The sequence below is a fragment of the Cavia porcellus genome, unplaced genomic scaffold (assembly GCF_034190915.1).
Source record: "Cavia porcellus strain 051 isolate PalLab524CR breed Dunkin Hartley unplaced genomic scaffold, mCavPor4.1 scaffold_25, whole genome shotgun sequence".
Lineage (NCBI taxonomy): Eukaryota > Metazoa > Chordata > Mammalia > Rodentia > Caviidae > Cavia > Cavia porcellus.
In genome coordinates, this window is record NW_026947508.1 from 52,519,199 (window position 1) to 52,544,626 (window position 25,428).

The 25,428-nt window shown below is 45.4% G+C and overlaps 1 protein-coding gene and 1 long non-coding RNA gene across 10 annotated transcripts in view; one reads left to right on the forward strand and one right to left on the reverse strand.

The window, feature by feature from the left end:
* The window catches only part of Dab1 (DAB adaptor protein 1), a 1,082,808-nt gene that overhangs the window by 843,285 nt on the left and 214,095 nt on the right, over positions 1-25,428 (reverse strand). The window lies entirely within an intron of this gene.
* Positions 21,501-24,724, forward strand: LOC134473083 (uncharacterized). The gene is made up of 2 exons (XR_010043200.1): positions 21,501-21,833; positions 22,746-24,724. It is a non-coding gene; the product is annotated as an uncharacterized LOC134473083 (long non-coding RNA).

A 25,428-nucleotide genomic window follows, 5' to 3' on the forward strand; every position in this document is an offset into this window, starting at 1 on the left:
TGCTCCTTCAGCTGTATAAGGACATACAAGAAGGTGCTACCAATTATGAAGAGGACCCTCACTAGACACTGTATATGCTGGTGCCTTGATCTTGGATGTCCACCCTCCAGGACTGTGAAAAATGGACTTGCTACTTATGGTTTGTGGTAGCAGGCTAAATGGGGCAAGACAGAGGGGATGGTCAACAAATCCTAAAAGTGTAAAGGAAAGAAGATCCCAGGTAGAAGTGAAAGATGCTTGCTTCTTACACAACAGTGAAAGCCTGAGTAGAGAATGTCACAACCCAGTGGCCTTTGGTCCTCTCCACCGAAGGAGAGCCTGCCAGTAGGGTCTCCCATGAACCCATGCAGGACAGCCTATCTAGGCTAAGGAACACCATAGCCCTCACAGAATTTCCCAGAGCCCTTGGTAGAGATATTATGAAGTCACAATCAAGTCTGAAATCCCGAGCATGAGAAAAAGATTCAGGAAAACCATCATCACAGGCGACCTGTTGCCTCTAGAGAGAATCTGAACTGAAATCAACAGGTTACTCAGAAAACACATGGGAACCAGGAGCTCACCTACCAAGAACAGGAAATACACTCCTTCAAACCCAAAGCCCATAAGCATTCGGTTTCCAGCTCAACCTCTCCACATCTAATAGATTGGCAAACATAGCCACTCTTTGTCCACCAGCAATTTGGACAGCTCAGATGGGTAAGCCAGTAGCCTTTATGGGACCTTGCCTTGCAATTTTCAAATTATTTTGCCCTTTAGGTCTGTTTCCCTTGAGGTCTGTTGCAGAGATTCATTCCCACTCTCTGACTGAAATCTACAAGTTTCTATATGAGAGACAAGAAAAACTTCATTGACTGCATAGATTGAAAATTAATTACCCATTAAAAGTGTTATCTGAAAGCCTTCTGGCCTTTATTCCATACCACAGTGTTCACTATATAGTTTTCAGAACATTTTTGCCTCTACAATTCAGTATAACCCTTATGATTGTGAACCAGGGATGTGGATATTATGTCTTCAACCCCACTTATAAGTGAAAAACAAAACAAAGTAGGCATTCATGTATTTGGCTTTCTGATTTTTGCCATCTGTTGTCAATAGTTTTTGACTTTCCCCCAATATGGGAATGTGTTTGCTGTTCATGACCTCCTTTACCTGCCACTCTGCCTATTACCGGCCCCTACGTAGAAGATGCCTGTGGGCTGAGACAGGCAGTTTTCTGTGAAGTCGGCCCCTTGCCCTCACTTCTCCAGATTGGATGTTGATGAGTACCCATTGACACTAACAACTCAGGCTGATGCCAAGCAAGACAGTGTAGTGGAAGCAAAAGTGCCCCTTCCTAGGGTCTACTGGCTGGCACTCCAGCCACTGTGACTCAGTTTTATAAGCCCGGTACCGTCAGGGCAGTCATTCAGGGAACCGAGTCTCAGTTACTTGTCTGTAAGATAGGAAGGCTGCTGTCTCAGTCACCGCAGGGACTTGGAAGAAGTAGAAGAAGCTGAAAGAGCTGAAATGAGGTCAGAGATGTCAAACTACTTTACCCACTGGAGGCGCACACATTTTGTCAGAGGTGTGAAGTTATTTTATATCGGGGGTTACACATCAGAGGTCTTCAAAGCCCGAGTAGTATTCCACGGAGTGTGGCAGGTATGCTCAGCAAAGCTGTGTGTGGAAGGGCTGGAACCCAGGGGAGAGTGCAAAGAATGGTATTTAATTATCCAGGAAAAAATAGCCAGCTAGCCAAAGGGCACAGCTGATAGTCCAATCGAGTATGTGGGTACCAGTTTGTGGGGGCTACAGGTTTCCCAAGAGGCTTTAGATTTCCTTCAAAGGGACACAAATCTACATCCATACATTATCTATCATCTGAAAAGCATGCCATGGGTATCCAGAGTAACACATTTTAAGTACCAATAAAAGTCACTGTACCTAATATGCCTTTGTTTAAAAACATAAGCAAATTCCTATTAGTTTTTTTTTTTTTAGTGTGTAGTTCTCAATTAACAGAAACTAAACTAAATAAAATTTATTCTCAGGGGATTCAGGAGAGGGCATATCATTTTTGACCTTAAAATAACTTCAAGCCAGGAATGAGAATGTATATCTGTAATTCAGCTGCTTAGGCTGAGGCAGGAGGATCACAAATTTGAGGTCAGCCTGGGCAACTTGTCTCAAAATTAAAAAAAAAATTTTTAAAGGCTGAGAATGTGTGTCAGTGATAGTGTTCTTGACATCAGTCCCTAGTACCAAACACACACACACACACACACACACACACACACACACACACACACATGCACAAATAAAGCTGCATAAACTTAGATGCTTAGATGTTGGGACAACACTTAAAAGCTATAACTCATTATATAAGCAAACAGGAGAAGTCTTCTCTTGAATAGAATCCATGATATGATCCAGGTAGGGGAGTCTGTGGTCATTATACTCTCTGATTAGCAGGTTGTATTCTGGTGTTTATCTCATATACACATGAACAGTCATTATTATTATTGAAACAAAACTGTTTCCTGACTGCCTACTTTATACCAGGCACCATGACTGTCATATACACTGGGTATACAGAGCTTAGACCCAGTTGTAAAAATCTCAAAACTGATAATCACTGCTGCAGACCACCCACGCGTGTCCTTCCAAAGCTATCTGTTAAATGCCAAGCACCAGCGTGATGGGATCAGGAGCAGACATCTGCATGCTACATGAAGTCATGAGGCTAAAGCCCTGTGTTAACATCAGTGCTCTATAACAAAACCTGAGGTGTTGGCTTTCTCTCTTCTGCTTTGTGAGGACACGAGGCAATGATTGCTGCAGAACTAGGAAGTAGGAATGCACCAGATCCTGAGTCTACCAACTCAGGATCTTGGGCTTTTCATGCTCCAGAACTGTGAGGAAGAAATGCTTGTTGTTGAAATCACATATTTGGTGATTGGGTATAGCAGCCCAAAGTGATGAAGAGCATCCCCAGGCAATCCAAGAAAGCCCTGTGATAGGTTACACGGAGAGTGTAGGCAAACACACAGCTGGGAAGGAGGCTGCCAGAGCGACAAGTCCAGACTGAAATGGAAGCAGGCGACACATGACTCAGTACCGGAGGACAGAAGTTATTTAGATTGAAAGCAGGGGATGAAAAGAGAAGAACGCTTGATGCCAAGGGAACAGAATGTGCAAGAAAGCAGCAGCAAGAGTATTTGGCTTGCAAAGAGATCCAGCATTATTCAGTTTGTTTGTTTAATCCCACAGCAGCTGGTACTGTGCTGAATACAGCTAAGAACAAAGTCCCAGATTCATGGTACTGGACTCTCAAGTACAGAGTGTGAGGAAATGCAGTGTTACAAAGTTTCTTAGGTGATTGCAGTGCACAAGCAGGGTAGAGGACCATTTATTGGTCTAGATGAGCCGGCTTGCAGGGAGAAGTAAAAGGACTGAATGAAAACCAAGCTGGCCAGGCCACGAGCATAAGCTTTAGATGAGCACAAGGACTTCAAAGACCACCGCCAGTTCATGCTCACCTGACAGTAACCAGCGAGAGTTCTGGGAACTGTGACACTGTAGATATTGAGGAAACCTCAACTACGGTCAGAGTACCCTGCACCTAATCTCCATCCTGGGTGAGGTGGATGGAGCCCAACCATTTCTTGGCAGGGCCCAGTCTGGCACTAAGCCTTCAGGATGAGGACCTACAGCCCAGGAGCACGCTGATCTCCATGTGATGATGGCATCCCAGAGGCTTTGTTTTTTCCCTTCCTCCAGATTGTACGCTAGAACGCAGATCAGAAGCAGCCCATTTCCCTTCCACTCTGAGGCCACCCTGCCATGACAGAGCACAGGGCTCCACTCAGCAGCCACTGCCAACAGCCCAGGAACAACAGGCTCACCTCTTCTGTCTCCTTCCTTTGAGGGAAAATCTTGCCTGAGGCAAATGCAAAGCTCCAAATTGATTTAATTTGAAATTTCAAATTGTAGGTGTAGCTCTGCTCTACTGCCATCTGCTTTTGCAGGGTGCAATGATACTGAGCCTGTTTCTATTGTGTGTGCTCAAACAAATCCACCAGGAAAATATTAATAATTTCTCTACGTCTTGGATGGTTCTGTGTTTGGGGTGATATCTGAACATCCATCAAGCTCATCAACATTACGAGCAAAATAATTTTTCTCCTTAAGCAGAAGAGGAGGAGAGGTCTGGGTTTTTATTACTGGTGCATATCACTAAGTGACAGTTTTCAGCTTTCCCTGCAAAGGAAAAGTAAACAAATGCATTACTTTTGGTTCAACATTAGACACTTCTTCTGTAGAGTGACAGCTTCCCAGCCAAGCAAGGAAGTGAGTAATCTGTGAACACAGAAATGGGTGTCAGCCCTCCTACCTCTTTCCCTCGCTCTGCACATGCAGTTTGATACTACATTCTGTTGGATTGATCTTTATTCTCAGGCTGATTCCTTTATCCACATTTCCCCAACCACTGTTTCAGTCCAGGTCCTCCTAGGTAAACTGTATTACCACATTTAACTGCCTTTGGTTTCATAGCACACTATGCATCAGTTTCATGTTCCTCTCCCAAGCAATCACGGGAGATGGAATTTGCCACAGTCCCTGGATCAATCCCTTCCTTGGCTCCCCCTTGCCTTGCAGATGAGGCTCCCTTGGTTTAGCTGGGGTTGTGCATTCCTCAAGCATTCCTCACCTCAGCCAATCATCACTCTCCCGAGGAACCACAGCCACTCCTGCTCTCTGGTGTAACCAAGGAGACCACACCAGTCCCAGTTGCTAGCACACTTCCAGAAAGGGTAGTTGTCGCTATCATGATCATAAAATCCATAATATCCACTCAAAAAATAACAACCGAGATACCCTTGCTCATCTCTTTCTTCATTAAAGACATTCATGTGCTCTTTAGCAAAGAAAACGCAGAGTGACTCCATTTGTTTCCTTTGCTTTGGGGCCAGGAACGATAGGATCCCAGCCCCAACTGTGCAGGTTACAGGCCATGATGGAAAGCAGAACTAGGACATGCGAGGTGCAAATGCTGGCTCTGCCACTACAAAGCTATACTCCTGTGTGTGGTGTCTCCAGATGCTCCTCTCCGGCGTAACAATAGTGGCTATTTCAAACTATAGGCATGATTGAAAGAATCAATGCTTGTTAAGCACTAAGAATAGGGCTTGACACATAGTAAATACTCAATTAGCAAAGGAGGAATGGCTCTAATATCTAGCTATATACAGATGTGTGTGTCTCTGTGTGTGTGTGTGTGTGTGTGTGTGTGTGTGTGTGTGTGTGTGTATAGAGAGAGAGGGAGACTTCATTTCCATATATACACATATATGTTTTCACATATATGAGAGCAGGTTTGTGCCTTCTTAAAGGGATCACAGATTCTCACTACACAATGCCTTTGTTCTTCCCTTCTGGAACTGCCTTCCTGCATATTAGCACCGCTCCAGTAAGCACACACACATTGTTGCAAAAAATACCAAGAAATAGGAGCTTGCCCTGTAACATAAACAGCTGCAAGATTTCAGGGTTTAGGACTAGTTTTTTAAAAAGAAAGAAAAAAATTAAAACAATCAAATCCGGTGCTTCAACTATTCCGTGGGATCTCCAGGGTGGTCTTGTGTTTCTAATTAATATTCCCCCCTAATCACCATCCTGATGGTGAGTGTGCTAAATGCAAAGCTCACTCCTCAGCACAGAGCTCTGGCAGGGACAGAAGGAAGCAGCCTGGGAAGAAGGATGGCTAGATTCATTGTGATGCAGAAGAATGCAACAATTAAGAATATAATTTTGGAAGATGTCAGCAGCCTAATTACTCACAGGGCTTCCAGCAAATTAAGCAGTAGGTGAATTAGCTCATTTAATGAGATCTAGAGTTCTGAGGCAAGGTGCTTTTACTTTGCATTTGAGGAACGCATTTCCCCATTACGAGTCAATAATTTGGGCACCCCAACATGCTATTAGCTCAACAGGTTCTACAGAGCATGAAGGTCAGCTGCTTAAAAGGGTCTGCAAGTCAGTGAAATTACATTTCTCTGCTCCCTGTCTACCCTCTTTCTCCTCTTGTTTTCCATCTCAGATGCAGTTGTCCAACTCAGAAAGCATATAATTCAATCAAGGGGCTTTGGAAACTCCATCTTGGGGGCAAAGTTAGAGGAAACACAGTGAAGACTGGAACAGAAACCCACTTAAGTGCCTTAACAATGCCTCTTGAATCCTTAGCTTCTGCATCTGTAATGTGGAAATAATGACATTCATATTATAAGTTGTGATTGCTAGTTGAATTCCTTTATAAGATAGTACTCTCTAAAGGCAGAGGATATGTGATGTCTATCTCTGTACCCCAGCACTTATTGCTGTGCCTGGAATAGAATATATGCTTAGTAAGTGCACTAGACAGAATTTAATAGCTTTAAAGGCATAGGGGATGGATGGTTGATAGGAGGATTCAATGAGGAAAAAAACATAAAGTTTCTGGTGTGATTCCTATCCCACAGAAGATCCTCAGAGAAGAAAATAATGGCTTTGTTAGCTGCAGGAAGATCCAAGTTGGACTTTGGGAAGATGCAAAGACAAGTGGCTGTTGTTCTCGGTGCACAAATGCTCAAACATGCCGTGACCTGGTAGCTGGCAGCATGTGCATAAAGGGTGTGAAGAGAGGATCAGGTCATTCCCAACTCTGTCAGGTCATTTGCCATCCTTCTGCACATTTCATTCTAACAATGCTTGAAGGTAAGTGTCACTAGCCCTTCTTTCTGTAGAGGAAGAAACAGAGACTCAGAAGTTCAACTTGGGTTGTTCAGGAAGACTCAGTTAGTTGACCTTGCACATTCAAAGCTGTTTAGCCACCTGCAGAGACAGCTGAGGACATATAAGCCGTCCTGTGGTTTTGTTCAGCTCTCCAACAGCTCCGGGGTGTCACAAGAGAGAGGAAGGGAAGGAATCGCCAAGCTGTTCCTCCTTCCTGTCGCAGATAGAAAACCCCGAGTGCTAAGCTGCTTCACCTTCGCTTCTAGTGCAAAGTGAGCTTCACAGAGGCCAGACACCACAGTCCTGAATGTTCTTCCTTTTGTGACAGCACAGGCAGCTACTTGCTTTGTTACCTTGTCAGTGTGGTGTCCTCCAAAGCCACTGCCTGAAGAAGACACCAAAGCTGTGTTCCAAGCATGGCTCTCCCCAGGAAGCTTCCCACCTACTAGCAGCATGAGCCAGCATGATTAGTCTTCAAGGTGCAAAAGACTACCACTTAGTGCATATTTACCAACTGTTGGACACCAAACATAACATACATTATGTTATTTAATTCTCATAAAAGTAGTTACTGCTATTACCTCCATCTCTGCAACACAGATACTAAGATACAGACTTAGTAACTATCCAAAAGTCATTCCACACAACCCAGCACAGTGTTATGAGGGTGGAACTGTTCGAAGAATTAAAGAGGTGAGAAAGTGGGAGTTCAGAAAGGTCAAGTTTATTGTCCAAAGGCAAAAGGTCAGCCAAATAGAGCTGAGAACTCTAGGATTCAAACTGAGCATATCCAAAGTTAAGCTGTGCTCTCTCCACGAGGGTAAAGCCTCTCTGAATGAAAAAACCACGTTCACAGCAGTTTAACAAGCACCTTAAGAGTGGTCCACACAGATGGTAAAGTTGCTCCTCTCAGAAAAAGTTACCTTCTTTTCCCCTAGTCTTCAGCCAGGCTGCACCAGTTACCATTTATAGAAGGTACCTGCCGCTGCTGCTGGTGCTCATAGAGAAGTTCTACGTTGCTGGGGAAGGAGCTGAGAGAGTGCCATGTAGTATTCCCTCATAGGCAGGAGTGATTTCTGTTCCAGAAAACTCTGGGGTTACTAATGGGCAAGGAAAAGCCAGCAGCAAAAATACAGAGTACACTTGGGATACGCCTTCATACCCACAATATCCGGTGGGCTAGATTCCGCCTTCCCTTCCTGAGATTGCAGTAAAGGTCCTACTATGAGAAAGAATCAGCAATCCTCTTGTCCCCCTAAGGTGGGGCCAGGGAAGGACTTGAAGTCCAGTCCACCCTGGAGAGACACCTTGGGAATCGGATTATGACCTGGCAGAGGCTTTAAACAGCTGCAGGGGTGATGTACACTTCAGCTTTTCAGGCATCCCAGTGTGAAAACAGAGCTGTGTTCCCCTAGACTGAGCTTGTGGAGGAGGAGGAACTTCCTTTGGTTCTGAGAAGCTGGGGTACCCACACAAATCCATGCCCCAAGCCTGCTTCCCCCCTCATGTTAGGCCTGTATCACCCTGAGCAAGTCACTTCACTTCTGAGCTCTGCGTCTTCATCTATAAATTGGGGAAGATAAAATGTTTCTTGGAAAGGGGACTTGGAGACTGCAAATGACCATGTGTGTAAAATTTCTGGCACACAGTAGGTGCTCAAGTTGAGTTTCTGTCCCGTGGATAAAACTCCCTCACACTGAGCTGAGGACAGGTTCCTGTCACCAAGACTCACTTTCTCCACAAGGTCTTCCTTGACCTCTAATAAAGTGGAATCCTTGGCCTGTCAAGGGCAGCACATGGGCTGTTAGACTCTGTAGACATCTTAGAAGGAAGCCTAGGGTGAGGTGAGAAGGCAAGAACTTACAAGGATCAAAATGGTGATTTCAGAACCTGATATTCCTTACAGGTCCAATTACTTAACTGCCAAAGTACAGTTGTACTGGGTATTTGATTGCATTGAAACTTGTTGAATTTGGTGCACATTTTGACCCCAAGATTTCATCCTGGTACTCGTCGTGTGCTTGATTCTGAATACACAAGCTAGAATGAAGTGCCTTATGATTTGCTACCCTGTCCAGGCAAAACGTCAGTTCAGTACTCAACATTTTCAGTATTCATTGCACCTCCTGAAATCAATTAATGTTCAGTACCAGAGTACTATCCCTCTCCCCCTCCCCTCGCAACCTCCTCACTAAACTAGAAACACATCAATGTCATTTTAAGCTCCCAACTTTGGCTTCTGCTGAGTGTAGCTAGGGAGCAGAGCATGCCCAAAACCTGTGACAGAGCTCAGCAACCTCGGGTGTGATGCTCCTGTCTCCATACTTTTCAAAACCCTGGTTCCTCAACAGGAAGAAACCTCTTCAGAGGTCATCTGAGGTTCCCAGGGTCCCCTCCGTAAGGAAAGCATAGACTTCTGAGTTGAGAGAACCTGGTTGTGAACCTTGGCCCTGACACTTACCAGCTGTGTGGCCCTGGGCAAGTCACTTAAACTGCCTGGGCCTCAGTTTCTCCAGATGTGGGTGCTAATAGAGCTGACTTCTCTTTTGTCTTAGACAAGTGGAATACCCTGTCCCCAGTCACCCTGCCGGGATGGGGTGAAGCCAGGACTTATAACCAGGTGTCCTGACTCAGGCCGATTGTCTTTCCACTCCAAATTTGTCCTGCCTCTGCCTCTTTGAGCAGAAAGGTTTTGATAGAAACACTGACGACATCTATGAATTTCACAGCTGGTATCCATTTTCTAACATGGGAAGGAAAACATTAAAATGTCAAACTTGGGGCTGCTAAACAAGCATCTGTAGCCCGAGCATGAGGCACCAGGGCCTAAAGGCTCCAAGAAGTAACTGCCACCAATAAGACACAACTGGATATTGATTTATGCAGCCCGTTTGCTTGGTTTCCTCTTTGAGCCTGTTCAGTTGGCAATTCTTCTTTGCTGTTCCTTCTCAGGAACATGACCCCTGCTCACTTAGATGGAAATATGTTCCCCCATTACCTCATTAATTTCTGAGGCTTTGCATGATCCTTTACACCCCCTCCTCTGCTTTAGGCCCCTCAAAATTCAATGTGTCGGTGGGGATGAAATAAATGATGCCCCATTTCTCCATAACGTGTCAGGACCTGTATTTATCATCGGCAGTCCTGACTATCACAACTCAGTCTAGGCAGTCTGCCAGGCACTCTTGAACTCACAGATCCAAGACCTGATAGGGAGAAAGCCAAGGCCAAGAGCAGTGAGTAGGTGAGGTGGTAGAGGTGTCTCGTCTCCTCCAAGGGCCGATGTTTAAGAATGATGAGTATGATCTAAATCTTCAGTGTCCCCCAAAGTCTCATTGGTCCAGGAAAGTGGCCTGGTCAGAAGAGGAAGGTCTCTGGTGGATGTGACCTGGAATGTGTATCCCTGGCAACTCTTTTTCCCATCTCTGCTTCGTGGCTGCTGTGAGGTGAACAGTTTTCTTCCGCTATGTTGTTTCTGCCTTGGAGTCGCCCATGGCCTAAGTCCTCAAGTTGCAGCTTGCGTCTAGATGTGTCCTATGATACCTGCTGCATGCATTCATAAGAGGGGCTTTTTGCAGGCGGCTGGATCTAAGGTGTATGATCACTAAATTAGTCCACTGATGGATTTATCATAGCTGGAGTGTGGATACTGAGAAGGGCCCCTGGATTGTGAGTGGCACCACCCGAAGGATGGGTAGCCTGGAAGGGATAAAATGGAGAAGTGGCAGCTTCTGCTGCTTCACTGCTGGCTGCTCTGCTGTCTCCCGCCATGTATATTTTCTCCTGTGTACACTTTCTCCCTCTGCCATGCTGCCCTGCCTGTGAACCAGCCGGCCATACTCTGAAACCTCTAACAAACCGTGAGCTAAAGAAGTCTTTCCTCCTTTAACTTTGGTTGCAGGGTATTTTATCTCAGCAATGAAAAAAGTACACAGATTTTGGTACCAAAAGCAGAGCAGTTGCTGTAACCGTACCTGATGGTGTGGCTCAGGAGCCTTTGGAACTGCTGTGTAGGCAGAGTCTGGAGTGGTTTGGAGATACTAGCTAAACAAGAATCTCTGGAACACTGCAGCCAAACGCTATGAGAGATTCTGGTCAAGAGCTCAGAAGATCAGAAGGCTAATAGAAATGCAGCAGGTAATGACCAGGCTCAGGAGATTTCAGCTCAGGAGATTTCAGTTGGTCTCTAGGTCATGTATACTATATTTGGGCAAAATACTTGTCTGCCTTTTGCGAGGTTTCTCATGGGATGCAAATTCAGTTGGGACATAGTTGATGCTTGGCTTCTGTCCTGCACAGGGCACATAGCCTGGTCTTTGTATTAACCTCCTAACACTACAACCCTGTATTCCATGCTGCATGCGTCATCCGTATTGCTAGAGGCTGGGTTTAGCCCGATAAGCTGTTTTTACTCTTACCAGGTCAAGCTGCCTCCATGGATCCCTCAATGGCCAGGAAATCACATGCCCATCCCAGCTCTGATGCAGTTACCTAGGAGGACAGGGCTACCAAATTAAACTGTCTAGCAGATCCCAGGAGGTAGACACAGCTTAGCTCCCTCCCTGTCACAGCTACCCTGCTTGGAAAACCATTGCAGTTTACAGAAAAGAGGTAGCTTATCCAAGGTCCTGTAGCCAGGGAGAGGGATAGCTCAGGAATTCCTCACTGACCTTCAATTCCATGGGCATTTGCATCTCAAGGCACACATTGAGTGCTCCCCAAATTCTTCACCAGGGCCAAAGAACTGGTGGGTATTTCTGAGATGGGTAGAAATCTCTGACCACTCTCCCAGATAATTCAATTTAAAAAAAAAAAAAAAAAAAAGTAGAATACTACTCCTGCTGGTTGCATCCTGGAAGGGAGGCACCCACAGGACAGATAACATATTTAAATGCAGCCTATCAGTCGGTGATCTGCCACCACTCCATCCTTGGAGAGTTGCTTTATTGAGCACTGTAATTGCCTGGATGCTGTTATTCATTTCTGTAGCTGTTGCTATTAATTAAATATTTTTGTCGAAAGCTTCCCGTGACATTTCTTGCTGCATTCTTGAATATCTGATAAGATATCTAGCTGTATCCTGGTACCCTCCGCATTTAGCTGATAGTCTTGTCCTAATTTCAAGCCCTCGAACTCCAAAGAGTGACACAGTTTTAGAAGAAGGAGGACTTCTATTGTTACAGGATTTGGGGGCGAAAGGCAGGGGGCAAGTGAAATCCAAGAATCTCAGTGAAATAGATGCAAATGTCATGTTTTAGTGCGCATTGTGCTGGCTGGAGCTGGAAATTGTACAAGATCTCTATCCAGGGTTTAATCTACTCCACAGGTCAAAAGTAGCTTGGTTACAACCATCCCTGCAATCTCAACCTCAGTGGAAGCAGTCAGGAATGTCACTCACTCATTCATTTGTTCATTAAAGAATATCTCTGGAAGTCATAGTATGTGTGGGTTCCTGAACCAAGGAACGAAGATATAAAATTTAAATAATAAAAATAAAATAGTAAAACAAAAGGTCTCTGCCCTTAAAAAAAGTTTCAGCATGTTGGAAAATGCAGGCAAACTTCGGCAGTAGGTGAAGTGCTGTAGCTGGAGATGTGGTGTTGAGGTGGCCAGCGCAGAGCTGCAGGCCCCTGCCCAGCAGGATGGCAGCAAAGAGTCCCAGGCAAGGACTGAAGTGCAAAGGAGTGAGGTGGCCCAGCAGAGGCCGAGCTTGTCGGCAGGGAGAACCAGCGGGTCATTCTGTGGTCCTGCATTTTTCCAGAGGAAAACGAAAGACTCTGAGGCCAGAGCTGTTGGACAGCAGAAGAGGGAATGGCATTTGCCTCCTGTCTCCCATGCTTCGAGCCCACAAGGAGTGGGAGGGGAGGTCAAAATAGAAGCCACTGTGTCCACAAGAGACTCAGCGCATAGTGGCCCAGATGCAAAGGGGACTTCACAGACCCCCAGCCTGCTGCCCCAGCATCTTTCAGATCTGGGCTTTAAGGATACAGGAAACTGTTTGAGGATCCTGGCTTTCCCATGACCGGCATTGCTTAGCTGGCCCCAGAGCTTCCAGCAAGGGGGCCAGCGCCAGGGAGAAGGGAGCAGGCATGTGGTGGCCAGCAGAGGCAAGTAGTCCTGGAGAGCACTGGGCGGGGGTGACTGCAGTGATGGAATCAGGTGGAAGAGGAATGCATCACAGTCTGGGCGGAACATGTTCTGTCATAGTTGGGCTAATGTACAGTTAAAAAAGACAACAGACAGACTGTGAGGCCGTTGGCGGGCAGCTGAGGTGGGTGTGACAGCAGCCCAAGAGGACATGGGAGTGGAGTCGAAGCTCAGCCCTTCTTTGCAGGTCACTGTGATTTGGAGTACATTTTTGCTTCATACTGGGCTTCACTTTTGACTGACAGCAAGACCTGTACTTTCCCACTCCCCTGAGTCCTTGATCTCAGGGGAGCTACTTGTGGGGCACTCAAGCTTCTAAACACAGCAGCCACCAACACAACAGAGGGGTACACATACAAATATACTAAAGAGCAAGTGAAGACTGAACAGTTAAGGTTCACATGGCAGCCAGCAGTCGTAGCAATCACGCATGTTTAATGGACTTCTGAGAGGCTGATGAATCATCCCACAGCCTTCCTTTGTGGAAGGATTGTCAGGAACGTTTTTTGGGGGGAGGAGGGTAAAGGTGGGGCACAAAGGCAAGACTAACCAACCATTTTAATGAGATTTTCAATCAATGCAAAAAATTTTGGTAACAATTTCATCGAAGTTGCCCACATAAAAAATGCATTTATATTTAATGAGGTAGTCTATTTATTATTTATGCAATAATAAATGCCAGTTGGTTATTAATAAAATATTGCTCAATCATTAATCCTCAATAAATACAGTTAGAGTAATTAGTATTAAAGTGACACAGAATATCTCATAATGAGAAGGTAATTTTCTCAACACTAATGGATTATTTAGACAAACCTTAGCTTGTATGGATCAAGTTCAAGACCCTCTAGGGAAAGGGACTGGGAAATGACAGGGTAACCTTGAAAACTCTGAAAATCTAAAGCCTTGAGAATGAAGCAGCAAGATTCCTCAACTGTGATTGAGAATCTCAGGTTTCTCAGAAGAAAACAAAAACAAAATCAAAAGCAGAAGCTCAGAAGCCACAGCACAAACCTGGAGCTAGGCGGTAATTTAGGGCTTGGTCTGAGCCAGACAATAGGACCCTAGGGAAGCTGCTGCCTCTGACCATGCCTTCATTTCTCCATTTGAATGATGAGGACAGTAGTGTCTCCCATCCCACTCTGTGCAGACTCAGTGAGATTACGCATCTTTTCAAAATCTACCACAGAGTAGACATTTAGTGAGCGAGAGTTCAGGCTAAATCCCACACCCAAGATGTGCTCCCCAGTGCGGCCAAAGGAGTCATAGACCCTATCTCCTGGGGAGCCCATCCTCACTTACTCACTCCCCCATCTTTCCTGGCAAGTGTGACTGTCATTCGGGTACCTTCCCATTGATCCTTTTTGCTTCCTTAAGCTGTTGCCACAGATGTCGAACCATTTTGACAGGTTCTTACTTTAATTGTGCAGAAATAACACAGAAGAGTCTAACAGTGTAAATCTGAGAAATATCACTCTTTGCTCAGCCCTGCATAATTTCAGATAATTCTGAGCCTCTCAGAATTTTTCTTAAGAGACTTTCTTTTTATCAGTAACAAGGATCGAACTCACAATCACACGCTTGCAAAGCAGGCATTTATGCCTCTGAGATAAATCCCCAGCCCCACCTGGACTCCTTATTACATTTTGGGACAAGCAATTTTTCTGAATCTCTTTCCATAAATTGCAGTTCTTATGAAGCCTAGTGTGGTGATGCATACCAGCAATCCTAGCACTTGGGAAGCTGCAGCAGGAGGATCACTGTGAGTTCAAGGCCAGCCTGAACTACATGGCAAGACTGTGACTCAGAGAAAGAAAAAAAAAATGTGAGTTCCTGGAACTTTTGCCTTCTTTAGAGATTTGTTTTAAAGCCAGGCTATTTGGGCTGTAGGACAGGTTGCTTTCTTGTCATGTCCTCACACGGCATAGAGGGAAAGACGGAGAGACAGGAGGCTCAGTGCCTCCTGTTATGAGTACCAGTCCTATGCATGAGGACTGAGTCTTACCCCTTATGACTTCATGCAACCTTAGTTACCTCCCAAAGACTCAGGCTCCCAATAAAGTCACACCCAGGGTCCCGAATTCAGCATAGGAATGATGGGTTACAGTTATGTTCCCAGCTGGGAAGAAAAGTGACTTCTTCATCAGGTTTACAGCACCATGAGGTAAGAAGAACCCAGTGTTGTGCTGGAGCCTGATTGATCCAGACCATCCTTTACCAGCCCGTTTCCTCCACAGACAGTGGTGGCCAGCAGTGTGGACCAATGCATCATGCCAGCCCACATTCAGGATGTCAAAGAAGAAAGCAGACCTTACCCTGAAAAGGGGAGTCATGATTCTGTGGTGGGTCAGAGAGTGCCTAGAACTCAGTACAGTGTGCGTATGCCCACCCGGCAGCACTGTGCCCAAGCCTTGGGGTTTGCGAACAAACATCCAGTCACACCGCTGTGTTGCCACATTGACTGTCACAGGGCTAATTATTCGACCTCTCTCAGCCCCAGCTTCTCAGTGTAATAAGTAAATACACGGTTTTTTAGAATATTCTGAGAAATAACTCCACAAGTACATATACTCCAGCATTGTGCCAGGCTTCTGATACATACACAGTGAGTGCTAATTCTCTGTCAAGTGGGAGAGGGTGGTTGAGAACTTTCAGGTATAAATATCCACAGATGCTGTTTCTCTTAGACATTAGCGGGGTTTGCACCTGGTCTTATTAACAGGACTGTGTGTACTGGTTATCAATTTTAGATAACCAGCATCACAGATACAGGGCTGGCTTTCATCATTTATCTTCCATAACGGCAGGGGGCTGGTCCTACTGAGAGAGATTTATTAACACACACGTACTCCATTGCTAAAAAGCCATTGAATCTCTTCTTTAAAAATGGGAGCATTTGTGTGCTGCTGTGAACATATCCGTATACATTTTTAATCCTCACGGTTCCTGTCAAAAGCCAAAGGACCTGTCAAAGTCCTTTAAGAGGACTTTCTTTATGAGCTACATTTATTTAGCACTTTGCACTGACTAGGATCCTTGCCTGGCTATCTTAGACCGGGTCTTTCTCTTAATCTGCAAAATGAGGTTAAGGGAGGAAGATCTGATGAGTCCTTTTATTTTGGTAAAGATACCAAAAATCAGCTAGGGCCAGGGCAGGAAGGGGCTCTCAAAGTGTGGCCTGAGTAGAACGAACACTGCACCAGCAGTGTACACGGCCTCTTCAGACACGCACCTCTTCTGGTGCACCCTCCCACATTTACTGCACCCTCAAGCTCCAAGGAGGGACCCAGAGCTCTGTGCTTTGAGAAACGATACCAGTGACTGTGATGCATCCAAAGCACTGGAGGATTTGCCTGTGATGACCCAGCTAAGAAGCGAGAGGGTGGAAGGTGGGAGCTCAGCACTGACAAGCAGAACATGGTCTCAACCAGGGATGATTTTGGTTCTCCATGGACAGTTGCTGATGTCTAAATGCACTTTCTGGCTATGCCAAAAGGAGATAGGGGTGATGCTACCCACATTGGTAAGTAGGGGCCAAGCATGCTGCTAAAATCCTGCAAGGCACAGGCAGCCCCTATGACGACAAAGTACCCTTGAGCCCCAAGCTGGCAGCTCTTCATGACACCTTGGGAAGAGACATTTGGGAAGTGGGAAGGAGGGAGAGAGAAAGGGAGAGACAAAGAGGGGAGAGAAGAAACCTTGACTGAGGCAAATAAAGAAGGCACAGTAGAAAGGAGAAACGGCAGGACCCAAAGAGGAAGGGAGCGGGGAAGAAGGGAGGGAGGAGAGAGGTAAATGACAGATCGGGAGACCATCAGCGGGCAGCCCCGTCTCACCCGTGCATAGCAGGAAACGGATGATGGAAACGGCTATTTTCAAATCACGGTGCCAGAGCCTGGAAGCCACACACAGTGGAGACTGAATCATTCCTCAGTATATCATGCTTAGTGCAACTTTTGGACGTGAAATGTACTTACAAAATAATGTAGCATTTCAAAAGCATGTTGTCCTCTGATAAGCCAGGGCCTGGAACCAGAAAGAAAATATCTGGATGGACAATTACCATGCTGTAACAGCCAATAGATGTGATTTGTAACTTGCAGCTGGACTTTTTATCCCAGCACATTAACATATAGACGTTTGTCACCTTCCAAAACACCTTGCCATTTCTCCCCACAGTGCACGCTCTGCTCCCACGTCCCCCCACTCTGCCCACGCTGCCTTGCCCTCCAGTCTTTCTCTTCTCCCCAGCTTTTGCCTCCTCTCTTCATGCTTCCAACTTCCCTTACCCAGCCCTGCTGTCCCTGCTCCTATCAGTCTCTCCCCGTCCTCCCTGTCCTCATTTCTCCTAAAGATGCACGTTGTTTCTGTCTTGCTTTTCTCTAAAGCATTCGTATGTTTTCTCTCTCTTAACCCTCTCTTCTCCTTCTGCTGTCTCCTCATGGTCTCCCCTTTGCTCTCTTGGCACTCGCAGCTTTCCAGTCTCCTGGCTGGCCCTCTCAGCAGCTCTGTCTTAGCCAGCACGCGACCTGGTATTAGAGGGGCTCTTTTCTCCAGGCTCCATCTTAGCTGTGCAATTGTCCCTCGAGGGGAGGGGTGCTGTTTCCAGGTGTGGAGAAATAGAAAGACCAGAAATGCTCCCTCTGCTGCTGAGGAATACCATGAATCCACTTTTTTGCTCTGGTAGACAGAATAACAGCCCCAAATATACCAGACAGATCCTCACTTCTGGAACCAGTGATTACCACCTTACAGTAGTGAAGTTACTTTGGATTATACATATGCACTCTAAGTGTGATCACAGAGTCTTCATCAAAGGGGTGACAAGATCTGCTACCCTGGGAAGGAGAGGGTGGTATGAAGACAGAGGCAGTGATGTGACCGCAAGCCCAGGAATGCTGGCAGCCAGACCCTGGAGGGGGCGAGAGAGTCTCTCCTCAAGACTTTTGTGCACGTGCCTGCACCCTGATTTCTACTCATTGACACTGATCTTGGACCGCCTGCTTCCAAATGGTGAGAGAACAGGTTTTAAGCTTGCTTTAAGCTCTCAAGTGTGTGATTATTTGTCAGATCAGCCCCACAGGCAGCTAACACAGTCATCTTAGACCTTAAGCCACGCACAAGGCTAAGCCCGAGTTTGTGAACTGTTCTTTGCCTACTTTTTGTGCGTCCCTCCTCAGTCAAGGGATTAACGGGGACCTGTGCTATGACCTCAGCAGAACTTTTTCCTTTTAAACTGCTGCTGTTTAGCATATTTTGGTATCCATAGGTTATGAGTTAGTTCTATAGTTCTTAATTTCTCTTCCTATTGTCTGCCACTTTCTGTGTATCTGTGAGTCTTCAATCCACACTCTCTTCTTCCTGAGTCTTCACAGTCTCTTTTCCTTGGCTTACTAGGATGCAGAAAGAAACTTCCTCTTCTATGAGGCTATGCACAGATACATGATGTGATAAAATACTACAGTGACTTTCTAAGTTGAAAATTATCACAGGAAAAGGCACATTGCTAATACTCCCCCACTCCCCAGTATACCCCACTCACTTCAAGCAGATGCATCTCTTTGCTCTCACCATTTTCAGAAGCAGTACTGGAAGTCCTCTTCTGTGTTTTTGTTGCAGCTGCCTCCATGTCCTGAATTGACTCAAGATGTTTACAACATTTTCTGCTAAGTAAAAATATTATGGTTTGTCTTCATACACTTTATTTACGATCAAGTACCATATGATTCTGGCTCGTCCCCAAAGTTAAAATGACCACAGGAGGTACATTTTGAATTCGTTCAGGACTCGGAGGAAGTCACAAAGATGAGACTAAGGACTCTCAAGGAAAGACTTCCAGACCTGCTTCAGCACTGGAAACAACAACAGGATAAGTGTGTTGGAAGTGAGGAGGAGAACCAGTGGGAATTAGTGACCATATGTCTTTTGCTTTCATAAAGTTTTAGGAAGTCACTTATATTCTTAATCATACCACACTGACATGGCTCTGAGCCTCTGAGTCACTGCCTACAAAACAGAAGTGACAGCTCTTTTTAATCACCTAAGGCAAAGAGATCAACAGCTATAGGTAAGATATAAACATTTCCATAATAGATCACAGCATCCAGATACCAGATCTTTCTTAGAGAACATATATTTTGCCAATAAAAAGGACTAACAAGAAGTTTGAGCCCAGATAGACCTGAGCTGGAATCCAAGCTTAAGCACTTACGCATCCTCTATGTTTGGGCTGGTTTTCATTCCTTGGAGAATTCCTTTCCCCTAATGTGGGGACAACACTACCTGCCATATAGGTTTAATGCTATGCTGATTGGTGAACAGTTGTGATCATGGCACTGGCTATCACACCAATGCTGTTATTATAACTACAGGTGCTGTGCACAGGGAAGAACATATCTTTGCTCACTTTATTAACTGTCTTTGCAGCAAAAGTCACTCAGCTCTTGGAGCCTTGAATTTGCTGTCTAAGATCAGGTGTAAATGTTCCTCTGTCATGAGGTATTGTAACGACCTGATGAATTCATACCCATGACAGTGGCCAGCCTGGTGACCAGAATGTAGTAGGAACTGACAATAGCCCTTTCTTCTCCAATTTTTAGAGGAGATTGTCCCCAACTCTGCTTCACTGACAAAGGAACCCTCACAGCAGAAGCCCTGAACTGATGGCTTCTGTTTCCTGACATGGTTTTAAAGAGATAGCTCTCAATGTTATGGAAATCCAATTGGCACTATTTAATAACTGCATTGTAGAGGGGAGACTTCATTTCTCAGACAATTCTTCATTTAGCCAAAGACTCAAGGATTTCTTTAAAATTGCAATTCCCTATTTTCCTTGAAAATATGATTCAAGTGAGGAAATTCTCATTAACCTAAGTTGCCAGGTGCTCCTTTATTCTCCGGCTCCGCCAATGGGGGTCAGCACGGCGCTACCCTTTGTGTGCCAGCTACGGTATGTGACTGTCTCTCCCTCAGCCTGGGTCCACGTCAACGTCTTCGGCTGAGACTGAAAGTCCATCGGGTCATTGCTTTCTGACTGGCATCTGAGGCTGCTTCCTCGGGCAGAATGGCCACATGGGAAATGCTGCCAGCCATCACTGTCAGGGATGCCTCCCAGCACCTGTTGGCCTGGAAGTTTACACGTAGAAAGCAGGAGCTAGCAAGACCCTCCTCACAGTCACTGTCCAGTTTTGCTCTGCTGGGTCAGTGTCCAGAATCTTTCTCTATGTCTGGCCAAGTTCTGCCTTTCTTAACCTCCCAGCTGCAAGATGAGAGGAGGAACTCAGAACACTGGAAGAACAAAGTACCATGTGTGTATTTATGCCAGACCCTGAACTAGTCCATCCAGAAGTCTGCTGGGGAGGCCAAATGATTAGACTCCAGCCAAATTGAGATATGTAGAAAGGAACAGAAAGCAAGGAGCTGGGAGGAGCAGGGAGGTTTCATTTGGTAATGCGGGGTGAGTCACGGTGTCCTGAAAGGCTATTTGCTTTTGCACTTTCATTTGCTCTTCACAGCCATGTGGGCAGGCTAGTCAGAACACGTATTATTGTATGAGTATAACGCATATCACATAAATGCAGGAGACATATAGAAGAAATAATACTTAAGCTAAGACCCCCAAGGAGAGGAGGCAGGAGGTGCCTTCAGGTAGTAGGAGGAACTAGGGGTGCACACACCTCAGACAGACAGAAACAGTGTTGGTGTGAGCAAAGTTCACTGGCAGGCAATGTGCTGATGGTCCAAGCTGAGCCATGAAGAGCAAACCAACAGAAACAAAAAGAAGTTTATCAATCAGGTTTCATTGTAGTGTGATTCTACAATGAATCTAGAATGAAGGATCTCTGGAAAAATTTATTGTGAGATATATCCCAAGTACTGAGGAATATATAGAGTGTGATAGACAAATACAGCTTGTGAGTAAATTTTCTAAATTACTGAGATAAAGGACACACTGGTTATCCTCAAGGTGCTCCCCAACTGACTCAGAGCACACCTGTCCTGACATTCTTGTCACTTTCTAAAGCAGTTCTGGAAATCCGCTTTTCTAAGTAGCTTTATTTTGTAGCCATGGTTGCATCAATATCCTGAATTGTTTCAAAACATTTACCTCTTATGGTCATTTTGATTTTGGGCAAGAGCCAGGAGACATGTGTTGCTGGCCTGGTAAATGAGGACACATTGTCATGTTGCACAACCCTGCCTTTCTACTGGGTGACATGTAGCAGCAGCATCCACCCTATTTTTGATCACACTCATGGAAAAGGACTCCCAGGACTGCTAAGGAAGGTGGTAAGAATGATGGTATGTGTGTGTCTAAGTGACAGAGAGTGTTGTGGGGGCGCTGACGGCTGTAAGCCTTTTGCTGTAATTTTTAAGATTTAAACATTCACTGTATTTTTGATAGCTCTTTGCATATAGTACACACACACACACACACACACAGCCTGTGAATATATAATGACATAGTTTACATAACTATGTTCTCATTAAAGTATTTATTCAAATGAAAGTAATAAAATGATCATGCTCATACCTACCTCCCAGCTTAAGAAATATAGTGCTGCCATTTTAAGACATCCTATATCCCTCCCCAGCATCTTCCCTCTTCCTCATTTTATTTGTAAGTGAATATTACTGAGCAGGGTATTGCTTATGTATGTTGCCTTACATTTCCTATAAAAGAAATCACTCTCTATTGAAAGAAAGACGCTGAAGCATTCCGCCTGTGTGACGCATAGCCTGAGCCACTGGCAAGCCACTTCCTCGTGCATCAGTTTCCTCATGTTAGGAAGAGAGAAAGGAATGCAGTCACCGACCTCAGAGGACCAGGAGGCTGAAACAGGCACCAAGCTTCTGCAGGCCCTGGAGGTGCCCGCTGCAGAGCACAGGAGGCACAGACTCTCAGAAAGAGCCCCTCAGTCACTGAACAGGTGAGAGGGGAGCGAGGGCGGAGGCAGGCTGTGGGCTCCCCTCCCAGGACTCCACGTCATTTCCTGAATTTACCGCGCTCAACAATATGCTTGTTGACTGAACACCATACAGAAAGGAAGGGCCTGGTACAAATGAGGTTTAAGAATGTGAGAGACAGGACTTCTTCACGGTGAATGCTGAGCCTCCAGTCAGTGTGTCCTGGCAGACAGACAGGTCCCCAGTTTTGCAAGCTCCTGCTGCCACTGCCCTCCCGCAGGAACAGTGTTGTGGGGTGAAGGTGTGGATTCTGAGGGGAGCAGTGCAGGGCTGCTGTCACGCATTGTTATGCAAATGCTACACAAATTGGAGTCTTAAATCTGGCCCTAAGGATGTCTCTGCTTTGTCTTCTAGCCTCTCCAACAGCCGTTTGGGGTGCACTGTACAGATGTTGGTTTATTATGTACACCAATAACTCACACTTCATCTCAGCCACTGCTGCAGCCGGAGGGATGGATCCTCTGTGTGAGTGAGTGTGTGTGTGTGTGTGTGTGTGTGTGTGTGTGTGTGTGTGTGTGGTGTAAGCTCCGCACAGCAATTCATACGTTTTCTTTTATCAGCGCCCAAGCAGCAGCTAATCGAGTGACTGGCAAATCCAGAAACAACGCAGATCCTACAAAGAGGCTGATTAAAAGCTTACTTGAAATTTGGAAAATAATAATTTTTTAAAATGATAACATTAAAAAAAATCTCAAGATGCACAAAGAAAAGCAATTTAGTTGGAGCCAATCCTTCATCCTCAGAAGGATTAAAAGAAAGGTTCTACGTTATGCTAAATGTGGAGCTGGCTTTGCAGCCAAAACAGATAGCATGCTGCTAATTATTCCTTCAAGCTCCAACATGTACTTTATTAATCTTTTCTCCCACTTTAACAGCCACAGATGCAGACTGAATTCAGCATGTAAGCACCAGCGCTTACCGAGGTTAAACTTGTCAGCTGCATCTTGGGTGTCTGCTGCTCAAATGCAGGCAATGTGGGCAGGGCTTGCAAGCGTAAGTCTTCCATCATGGTCGTCTGGTCGGCTGGTGACAGTGCCCATCAGGCAACCACCTCAAGCACATCTCGGCAAGCGTCTCCAAGACAGAATACTGGCGTGGTCTCGTTGACTGCTCTTCCCAGGAGGAGAACTGAAAGCACTGGCAGTAAGTGATGCCCTCTCCTGCTTGCAGACCCTGGAAATCCTCACTCCTCACAGCAAGCCCAAAGGACAAATAGTAAACCCTGAAAATAGGAACCCTGAAAATGCCAAGCACATACAAACCTAATTGCTCTAGTTCAGATGGATTTTTGCTTCAGAGGCCACACTGTTTTCTTTCATGTATCTGTGCACCCACTTATTAATTTATAATTGGATGCATATTGAGCACCACCCTGTGCCAAATACCATGCATGGAACCTAGGCGTGTGACACTCAACCGTCCTGTTCTTCGGAATAGGGAAGAAGAGAAATGCACCATGCACTGAGCACTGGCTGTCAACCCAGCTCCACCCAGTGGATTCACCATAGCCCTCACACGTGGAGAGGCAGAGCTGAGCTTCATCTGTGTGGAGATAAGAAACTGAAAGCTCAGACAGTTTGAGTAACTGGCCCCGCAGCACACAGTAGAAGGTGGTGGTGGTGAGATTTCAGAATCTCACACTCTGCACTCAGAGATCTTTCCATTCTCAAATCACAAGAGCTTGGGATGTTAGGACCGTGTGACAAATTACTATAATGCACACTGTAGGTAAAAGTGGGATAACAATCAAGTAGACAAAGCATGATAGAGAAAGGAGATATGGCCTCTGAAGGAAGGGCCACAGACATGTCTCATACAGGGGCCCCAGCACAGGGCACCTGCTCAGAAATGACAGTCCTAAAAGAAACCACCGAGGGACAGGGTGCAGGGCTGAGAATCAGGGAAAGGGGTGACAACAGAGATGGAGCACAGAATTGGGCTGTGGACTCCTCACACCACACAGAGCTGTGGAAGATGGGAAAATGGTCAGCTTTTCTCCACAAGAAGGGGTGTCAATTCAGGCAAAGCCCAAGTCTCCTTGCTCACCATAGCCAAGTCCTAGCGAAACATGTGTGATCGAAGGACGGGTTTGAGGCCTAACTCTTGTATTCATTAGCCGAACAACTGTTGAGGTACTCGGATGTGTACGTTGCTCTAAAGGATAAATTGCCACAAGGGCTGGTCCAAGTAAGCATCGCGGGCCAATCACACAGCAGCACAATTAGTGGGTACATTTAAGCAATGTCCGTCGTGTATTTATTTACTGCATGTATTCCAGAAACTGTGCACATAAATCCAGGCCCAGAAAAATGTGCAAAGATTCTCTCATGTCAACCTCACAACTCTGAAAGGTAAGGACCATTTCAAAACTCTACAGATATATAAATCATGATCACAAGAATTTGGCTAGCTAAGTCCACAGTCTTATCTCTAGAAGTAGAAAAACCCACTTGCTCTTCAATTTGGTGTTTGTTTCATTACATGCATTAGCCACTTACACTGGTGGTTCTCAATCTGTAGGCTGTAGAGCCTTCAGAATAGTCCAGCTAAATGTTTAGCAACTTGCAAACTTCATTTGCTTACACTATATACTGTCAGGAGAATGCTGAAATCTAGGCATTGTGTAGGGTACAGCTTGCTGGAAATCTTTTATCACTTGGATTCATCAGGAATATTTTGTAAGATGGAGTTGTTATGAGGACAAAACAAGAGGATATAATATATTTTGATAATATCAAGTATGGCTCTAAAAGAATTCTCTTTTCATAGGAAAAGTTTAGAAAATATCTTAAGTAATAGTTTTTGCATACTTATTCTCCAATTCTGTCATTGTGATATAAAATCCTTGACTGAGTGTGTGTCCTGCTTGTCTTTGACACCATCAGTGCATGCAACACAGCTCAGGACATTTCCAAGAAACTCCAAATTAAGCACATTAAACTGTCACCCCTTACATTTGATTCTAGCGATGATGATTGCTAGGGTGTACTGCGTGGTAACTTCTCAGAAGCACTGAGTTAGCTGTTTGGTGTTCATTGATTCTTTTAACTCTCACCCAACGCTGGGGTGGATGGATACTGTAGCAGAGGTGACCTGAATGGGCTGCTGCGGCTTGCTAGCTGGTCAGCCTGCCTGCCGCAGAGCGGGTCTGGCATGGTAACTGTTACCAGGAATGTGTTAACGGTACCACTATGCTCCCAAGCACCTCCATGTCCCTTCCTCTTCTGAGACTCATGACAACCCTGAGACAGAGGCAGGATTATTTCCACTTTAGAGGGGAAAATAGCAGGGTTCTCGGCCACACATTGAACCGGAAATCGTCTGTATTCTTTTATTACAGAAAGAAGCATTCTGTTTTGCCTTCGTTCAGGAAAACACACACACATCTGACAAAATTCCAAGAATTTGCAGAGCAATTACAGAGTCTCTGGCTACAACTACTGCAGAACCTTCTTCAAAGTGCCACACACGCTTGGAAAAGCACACACATAAAAGTGTAATTTGAACACTTGTCGGCTTTACCCCCTTGTTGCAAGAGAAGAAGAATGTTTATGTACA